Here is a 9348-nt window from a genome sequence, read left to right as displayed (position 1 = left end):
TTGTACACCAAACTTAATGCACTTTTTAAAGTAATTTAAACACAAACTTCAGTCCTGCTAATAGCCCTCAACCAAACGTAATGCACTTTAAAGCAGTTTAAGCACAAACAAAAGACTTTATAACAGTCTTCCTGTCACCTCTAAACCAAATTTAATGCATTTTTAAAGCAGTTTAAACACAAACTAGAGTCCCTGTAACAGCCAGTCCTCCCTAAACCAAAGTAGTTAAGTATTTAAGTTAAAGTAATTTAAGTGCAAACTACAGACTTTGTACACCAAAATTAAAGCACTTTTTAAAGTAATTTAAGCACAAACTCCAGTCCTGCTAACAGCTAGTTCTTGTATCAGCCCTCAACCAAACTTAATACACTTTTTTAGCAGTTTAAGCACAAACAAAAGACTTTGTAACGGTCTTCCTATCACCTCTAAACTAAATTTAATGCATTTTAAAGCAGTTTAAACACAAACTAGAGTCTCTGTAACAGCCAGTCCTCCATAGGCCCCAAACCAAACTCAGTTCATGTTCTTAGGAGTTTAAACACAAACTAAAGTCCTGCTAACATCCAGTTCTTGTATCAGCTCTAAACCAAACTTAATGCACTTTTTAAAAAAGTAATTTAAACTGAGCCATAGTCCTGCTAACAGCTAGTTAACTTAATGCTCTTTTTGAAGTAATTCAAGCACAAACTGAAGTTCCTGCTAACAGCTAGTTCTTGTATCAGCCCTCAACCAAACTTAACACACTTTTTTTAGCAGTTTAAGCACAAACAAAAGACTTTTAACAGTCCTCCCATCAGCTCTAAACCAAACTTAATACACTATTTGAAGTGTTTTAAACACAAACTAAAGTTCCTGGTAACCAGCAGGCCCAGACCTCAGACTCAGATCAGTTTGTGAGCAGTTTAAAGTCCAACCAGAGTGTGTGGAGCAGCCATTCTCCCATCCGCCCCTCCTCCCTCCTCCATCAGCAGCAGCAACAGGCCCAACCAGCCCACAGACTCTTCCTGCTGCAGCCGCCGCCTGCAGGGGAGGAGGGGTGAGATGGGGAGGATGGGAGGAGGAGGAGGAGGAGGAGGAGGAGGAGGATGGGAGGAGGGGTCTGTATCTGGAGATGGAGGGCTGGCAGGAATGTGGGAGAAGAAGAACAGGACATGCAGTGAGCAGCGAGGAGTCGTTGGGACGCTAAAGCTAAAGCTAAAGCTAACGCTAAAGCTAACAATAAAGAGTTTAAATTTAGTTTCAGGATCCTGAACTGAAAGTTTGAGTCCAACCTGAGAGGAGCTGAAGCACGAGACCCCCGAGCTGCTGCTGCTATTAATACACACACACACACACACACACACACACACACACATCCTCATCATTGCTGACTCTATTTAAACGGTGGAGGCTGCTGAAGTTATTCACACGGCTTTATGTTTTACTTTATGCTTAAACTTCAGTTTCACTTCCTGATTTTAACATTTGTATGTATTTATAGGGGATTATTTCACTTTATGTCTCTCTCTCTCTCTCTATATATATATATAATGTATGCATGTAATTAAAGAATGACTTTAGTTTCACATTTTAGTTTCACATGTAACTAAAAAAAGAAGAAGTTACTATGAAGATTTTAAGATGGACTTACCTTTAAAATTGTTCTTTAGTTTCATGTATAAAAACTTTTTAATCATTTTATACATTAATATATATATATGTATTTTTTTTGAGACCCAAACATGTGATTATCTGATTTTATTTTTTGATTTTTATACGTGAAACTACATAATTATCTTATAACATTTCAAATGTAACTAAGTTACTAAAAAAGTATTTAAAGATGGAATTGCCTTATTTTTTTTATGTGACTTATTGATTAAAAAGATGACTTTTTAGGATTTTAAGTTTTTTTATTTGTACACATGTAACTAAAAAAACATTTTAAAACAATATAAATGTAACTAAAATATAGATTACTTTACCATTAAGACTTTAAGATGGAATTTCATAATAATAATAATAATAATAATAAAATGCATACAAGTAAATAGATAACTTTTTTCAGCATTATAAATTAAACTAAGTAACTAAAAAAGGATTATTTTACATCTAAATATTTATACACCTTAAGTTACATCATAAATGTAACTAATTAATTTTAAAAATGACTTCTAGGGTTTTAAGCTTTTTTATTTGTATACATGACACTTAAAATAACATTTTCAACATTATAAACGTAACTAATTAACTGAAAAAGGATTATTTTACATTAAAAAAATTATATTTATTAAGAGTCATTTTTAAAATATGTAAAAATGATTAAACACACAGACACATAACTTTAGTATGTTTATTTATTTACAGGCTGATATGGATGCAAAGTTGATTTCAAAAACTTTTTATGTGTAAACAAGAAAATTCTCCATAATTAATTCAAAATTTACGACTTTTATCTTGTAATTAAATATTTTTTTTCTAAATATGGCCCTAATATACCAACGTAAGAAATAAACTTTATTATTATTTAAATATTTTAGACATAAAGCTGAAGAATGTCTCTAGTTTTGGAGATTTATATCCCAAAATAATTCATTTAAACGCCTATTTTTAAAGTTTATTGTGAAAAACTTTAAACCACTTGTTGCCTCTATAGAAAAAATTAAATATTATATATTTATTTTTAAAATATATAAAAAGAATTAAACACACACACACTCACATAACTAAAGTATGTTTATTTATTTACAGGGTGATTTGGATGGAAAAGTTGATTTAAAAAACCTTTTATGTGTAAACAAGAAAATTATCCGCAATGAATTTAATATTTTTTTAGTTTATTCTCGTAATTAATTCAATATTAACGACCTTTATCTCTTAAATAAATATTTTATTTCTAAATGTGGCCCTAATACGCCATCTTAACTAATACATTTTATTATTATTTAAATAATTTTAGACATAAATCTAAAGAGTGTCATATGTCAATAATTAATTTAAATGCCTCGCTTTTAATTTTATTGTGAAAAACTTTAACCCACTTGTTGCCTCTATAGAAAAAATAAAAATAAATCCTCCGTTTTTTTTCTAAATGTGGCCCTAATGTACTATCATAAGTAATAAACTTAAATATTATTTAAATATTTTAGACATAAAGCTGAATAATGTCTCTAGTTTTGGAGATTTGTCTCCCAAAATAATTTATTTAAATGCCTCATTTAAAATTTTATTGTGAAAAACTTTAACCCACTTGTTGCCTCTTCAGAAAAAAATAATAAAATCCTCAGTTTTTTTTCTAAATGTGGTCCTAATATACCATCATAAGTAATAAACTTAAATATTATTTAAATATTTTAGACATAAAGCTGAATAATGTCTCCAGTTTTGGAGATTTGTCTCCTAAAATAACATATTTAAATGGCTCTTTTTAAACTTTATTGTGAAAAACTTTAACCCACTTGTTGCCTGTATAGAAAAAACTAAAATAAGCCCTCAGCTTCCTGACACCTCCCTGGAAACAGGAGCAGCTTCTTCCACCCCCCTCGGTTGGCACCCCCCCTCTTTAAACCCAAATCTCGCGAGATCTCCCTCTCCTCCCCTCTTCCCCACATCCAAACCTCGCGAGAGTTGCGTGTGTCTGCTCTCCCCAGTGTGGCTGCAGCAGCGGATGGTTTCTTATCTTCCAGCAGCTCGAACTCGCCGCGGAACCACAAAAACAAACGTTCGCGTCGCGTTTTGGCGCAACGAGACGCAAAAGGAGCAACTTTTGCTGCGCCGCGGCGCACTTTAGAGCGCGTAAAAGGTGCGTAAAGTTCCCTTTGAAGTCATCAGCTGCTGTTTAAGAGTGATACTTGTTGCTCGGAGTGTTGATCAAAGTGTGTGTGTGTGTTTCCAGATGAGGGGTCGCAGGTCGGAGCCGACACCGGGACCACCGGGACACTAATCCGGTTTCTGTGCGTAAAGACAGAGATGCTTGGTGGCCACGTCCCCTTGGAGACTGGAGAGACAACACGTGATGAGCTTTACTTATCAGGTTTAGAGAGAGAGAGAGAGAGAGAGAGAGAGAGAGAGAGAGAGAGAGAGAGAGAGAGAGAGAGAGAGGGCTGACGGGAGGAATTAAAAAAGACATTTAAAAACATTTCGACGCCTCCTTTCCTTTCCGCTCCGCGACGCTTTTTCCTCTTTTTTAAAAAAAATTTTTTTCCTCCGGGAGAGGAGAGAGGAAGAGAGGAAGAGAGGAGGAGGTGGAGGAGGCAGGAGGGGGAGGAGGGAGAGGAGGAGGAGGAGGAGGAGGAGAAGCCGGAGTAAAGTTTGTCCAAGTTTGCACATCCCTTCGGAAACGCCATTTTGATTCCTCTCCTCTCCGGAGCAACTTTAGCCTCTCTCTCTCTCTCTCTCTCTTTCTCCCCTTTTCTTTTTTTCCCTCTCCTATCATCCCCCCCTCACCCCCCTCTCCTCTTTATCATCCACCATCACCGCCCTTCATCATCATCATCATCATCATCATCCTCCTCGCCACGATGTCTCGGCGCAAGCAGCCCAACCCCAACAAGCTCCAGCACCGTAAGTCTCTCTGTCTCTCTCTGCGCCTCCTTTCTCCTCAGCGGAGCTGCTCCTCCTCCCTGCTCGCGCTCCGCTCGATGTTTGGGGGCAACTTTGTCGCCGTGGCGGCTGCTAAAGTCAACTTTGTTGCTGAGGTGTGTGTGTGTGTGTGTGTGTGTCGCTTCCTAGTTTGATGCGCATCCAAGCGGTGGAATCCAGCCGCCGCTTCCTCATTCACCTCCTCCTGCACCTCCTTCTCTCCGACCACTGCTCGCTTTTTACTCGCTTGTGTTTTTTAGTTTTGTTGGTGCAACTTTGCCCCCTTAGTGCGGGGCTCGGGGGGATCTATGTGGAGGTTTTTGCCCCCGCGGGGGAGGGAGGAGGAGGTGGAGGAGGAGGAGGAGGAGGAGGAGGTGGGGGGGTTCAAAGTCTGCGGGCCGCCGGAGCCGAGCATCATATCTCGGGTGCACTTTGGTCGGAGGCTCGCTGCTAGTGGCCATGTGTGAAGCTACCAGACAGGCGGCAAGCTGGCGGCACGCGGACACGCCGCTTCCGGTCCGCGCCTTCACAATAAAACCACCTGTTGCACTGCTGGAATGTCACAAAGTTTCATCTTCGGTAGAAGAAAAAAGTTGATGGTTTCTGTTGGTTCTCTGTTTAGTGTGGTTGTTGTTGTTGTTGTTGTTGCGGACAAAACGAAAGAAAAATCTCACCGAGTTGAGTATTTTTTATTTGTTTTAGATGGAATTCCATGATTTGAAAAAAAAAAAAAAAAAAAAAAAAAAAATATATATATATATATATATATATATATAAAAACATGAGTTACTAACATATTCAGTAACTTAAAGGTTTTTTTTCGACATTATAAAGGTAACTAAGTAACTAAAATAGGATTACTTTGCCTTTAAACCTTAAAATTGTGATTATATGGTTTTATTTTAGATTTTCTGTTAGATTCTCTGTTTCTGTGTGGTTGTTGTTGTTGTTGTTGTTGCGGACAAAATGAAAGAAAAATCTCACCGAGTTGAGTATTTTTGTTTTGTTTTAGTTGGAATTTCATGATTTGAATATATATATATATATATATATATATATATACATAAACATGAGTTACTAACATATTCAGTAACTCAAACGTTTTTTTTCTACATTATAAAGGTAACTAAGTAACTAAAATAGGATTACTTTGCCTTTAAATCCTTAAAATTGTGATTATATGGTTTTATTTGAGACTTTCTGTTATGTGTTGTTGTTGTTGTTGTTGCGGACAAAACGAAGGAAAACTCTCACCTAGTTGAGTATTTTTATTTTGTTTTAGATGGAATTTCATGATTTAACATGCATGTAAATGAATAACCTACTTTACTTTTATGATTTTACACATTAACACAGTAACTTTAGTTAGTTCTTCAAAGAAAGAATTTAGGTAAACACTTTATTTTTATTTTTTGTTGCTTTGCACCTGCAGAGAAAACAAACGTAGAATTTGTGAATTATTTCACCTTTTAACTCTAAACTTTGTTCCTTCTGAAGGAAAAACTGTTTGTTCTTTACTTGAATATTTGTTTTTGTTGTTTTCTTGCAAATGCAAACAAACAAACAAACAAACAAACAGAGAACTTGTGAAACTTTGAACCTTTTTACTGCACGATTATTATTATTATTATTATTATTTGACAACCTCAGTTACTTGTTGCATTGGAAACAAAGTAAAAAATATTATTTTTAGCATTTATATTTTATTGTAAGTTAAACTAGTCAACTGCAGAAATATTTATTTGTTTGACAGATAACTAATTGCACAATATTTTTGTAAATTTAAGTCATTTTTGAATGCAGAAACATCAAAAAGTTGAAAATTTGCGTCTTTTCCTGATAATTATCAGTATTTTATTCATGTTTTTCCATCCTGGTGCCACTAAACTTTAAACTAACTGAGTTCAGACTGAAAACACTCAACAGTTTTGTGCAGAAATATAATAAATATAAACGTATTTAAAGTTGTTAGTTTCAGGATTTAGAGACAAAAACAACAGTTAGAAAGTTTTCATTTCACAAATGAATCTTTCAAGGCTTAAAATTCACATTTTAATGCTTAAAAAGTCCAAATTAATACAGAAATAGTCCAAAAAAAGTCCAAAAATTAAACTGTAATGCAAAAAAAAAACATTTTATTGACTTAAAAAATACATTTTACTGCAATTTAGTAAAAAAAAAAAATACATTTAAATGCTTTAAACGTCACCTTAAAATGCTTAAAATTCACATTTTATCTGCTTCTAGTCGTTTCTAGTGTAAAATATCATCAACAGGCTCCAGATCCACTAATTCTGATTCAATGAGGTGAGTTTCTCTGCAGCATGAACCCAAAATTACCACATTTTTGTGATTTAATTGCAATAAATCCATCAAAAGGATGCAGGAATAACTGCATCATGATGCTGGTTTGTGAATAATCTGAATATTTCTCATTTATTCTGCTTTTTTTTGGTATTTTTTAACAACTTCAACGTGTTCTTGAGGCTCTTCGGTGCATTTAAACGTGTTTTAAACCTTAAATCTGCTGATAAAAGCTTATTTTTTTGGCTCTTTGTTGTATTTTTGACTCTCAGGAGAAAGTTTCCAGAACTTTCTTTGTGTTTTTGTCTCCAGTATTCCACTATTGTGGATCTGTATCCACTTTATTCTTCTTCATGTGGTCACATGGACGTTTATCTGCAACTCCTGCAGTTTTTCGTGCAGACTTGGTGTTTAATGTGATTCTGTAGTTTTCTTAAGTTTGTTTAAATTTGTTGCAACTTAATCGTGCTTTTGCATGATTTTTTGATAGCTTAAATGTGTTTTTGAAGCTTTTTGGTGCCTTTAAAACACATTTTAAAGCTTAAATCTCGTGTTAAAAGTGTCATTTTTGGCTCGTTGTTGTATTTATCTCACTCAGGAGAACGTTTGTGGCGTCATCATGTTGTTTTTAGCTTATTTTAAACTTCTACAGGAACATTTTGTGTGTCTGTAGCACCAAACAGCAGCTTTATTGTTCAGTTTTTGACTCTTGACAGTGAATTTAAACCCTAAATCTCATGTTAAATGTTTATTTGTTGTTGTTTTGTGTGTTTGCAGAGCTTCTCTGGTGGTTTTTCATAACTTAAATGTGTTTTTGACGCTGTGTAGTGAATCTAATCCGTTAACGGGTTCAATAATGAAGCTTTTCACTGAGGAAATGCACTCAGCTCTCCCTTTATCCTTTTATTTCAACTTTTAGTGCGTTTATAGTCATAAATACTGAGTCACTGAACCCTGCACGGCTCTAAAGTCTCTTTATGACGGTTAAAAGTCAATTTATAGCAAATTTAGTCTCAGTTTTCCAATCATGTCATATGAAACAGCGACTTTTGATGCGTTTTATATGAATTTAAACACATTTTGAACCTTAAATATCATGTTAAACGTGTTGTTATAATGTCTCTCAGGAGGATGTTTGCAGAGCTGCTGTGGTTTATTGTTTCATAACTTAAATGTGTTTTGACGCTCTTTGGTGAATTTAAACACATTAAATATCACATTAAAAGGCTCTCACATTACAAATATTCTCACTTCATATTATATCTAAATTTTAAAGCATTTTAAAGCCCTTTAAATCTCCCAAACGCCACATTTCAAGTGTTTTTTCATAACTCAAATGTGTTTTTGACACTCTTCGGTGAATTTAAACACATTTTAAACCTTAAATATCACATTAAAAGGCTCTCACATTAAAAACATTATCACTTCATGTTCTATCTAGACTTTAAAGCACTTTTAACCTCCCAAACGCCACATTTCAGGTGTTTTTCAGCATCTCTAGGCCCCATTTTGAGTGTTTTTTTTCATAACTTAAATGTGTTTTTGACACATTTTGACCCTTAAATATCACATTAAAAGGTTCTCACATTACAAATATTCTCACTTCATATTATATATCTAAATTTTAAAGCATTTTAAAGCATTTTAAAGCACTTTAAACCTCCCAAACGCCACATTTCAGCTGCTCTCCAGCATCTCTGACCCCATTTTGAGCGTTTTTACTTTGAAGGGCGCACCGCTCCGTTTCCGGTCTGGCCGTGTCTAACCTGCGCCAGCTCGACGCTGCCGCCGTGACCTTGCCCAGACATATTTAGCCCTAAACAGCCCGGGTCCGGGTCCGGCGGGGCGCGGCGCGGCCCCGGGGCGGCCCGCGGCGCGCCGCCGCTCGCTGCGCGTAAAGTTTGGAGACTTTTGGTTCTGGTTCTGGAGACTTTGGTCCCCTTCCTCTGCGCCCTGGCTCCGGTTACGCGCAGCAGCAGCAGCAGCAGCATCGACGTGACGCCTGTTGCATCCTCCTGCTCCTCCTCCTCCTCCTCCTCCTCCTCCCCCTCCTCTTCTCTCTTTCGACATCATCCACCGCTTTAACTTCCATTTTACACATCAAGTCGCGGCGCGCTGCGCGCTGGAGCCTCCACTTTCTGCCCTTTTCTTCCACTTTTCTCCTCTTTCTTGTCTGGCGGTGGTTGTGCAGGATGCAGCAGCAGCAGTGGGTCCTATCAGTCAGTGATCAGCTGCAGGTCAATGATTGATGGAGATGATGAGCTGCTGTCTCAGAGGTGAACTCTCCCTCTCTCTCTCTCTCTCTGCTTATTATTACACTTTACTGCATTAATACTCATAAATACTGACTGTATCTGGAGCCTGAAGCCTCCATGCAGGGTTTAAAGTCTCTGTGTGACGGTTAAAAGTGGATTTATAGCAAATTGAGTCAATTATATGATATTAAACATGTATTTATAGTGATTTTAATCCCTATAATATCCT

The 9348-nt window shown here is 36.4% G+C and overlaps 1 protein-coding gene across 1 annotated transcript in view; it reads left to right on the top strand.

Moving 5' to 3' along the window:
• The first annotated feature begins 3633 nt into the window (after window positions 1-3633).
• LOC131962402 (ras-responsive element-binding protein 1-like) overlaps window positions 3634-9348 on the top strand; it is a 59142-nt gene continuing 53427 nt past the window's right edge. The window contains exons 1-2 of the mRNA XM_059327401.1: window positions 3634-3781; window positions 3875-4542. The gene's annotated coding sequence lies outside the window, so the exon portion shown is untranslated. The remainder of the gene's footprint in view (window positions 3782-3874; window positions 4543-9348) is intronic.

The sequence above is a fragment of the Centropristis striata genome, chromosome 23 (assembly GCF_030273125.1).
Source record: "Centropristis striata isolate RG_2023a ecotype Rhode Island chromosome 23, C.striata_1.0, whole genome shotgun sequence".
Classification (NCBI taxonomy): Eukaryota; Metazoa; Chordata; class Actinopteri; order Perciformes; family Serranidae; genus Centropristis; species Centropristis striata.
The sequence above is the reverse complement of the archived record's forward strand: the minus strand, read 5'-3'. Positions and strand labels throughout refer to the sequence as shown.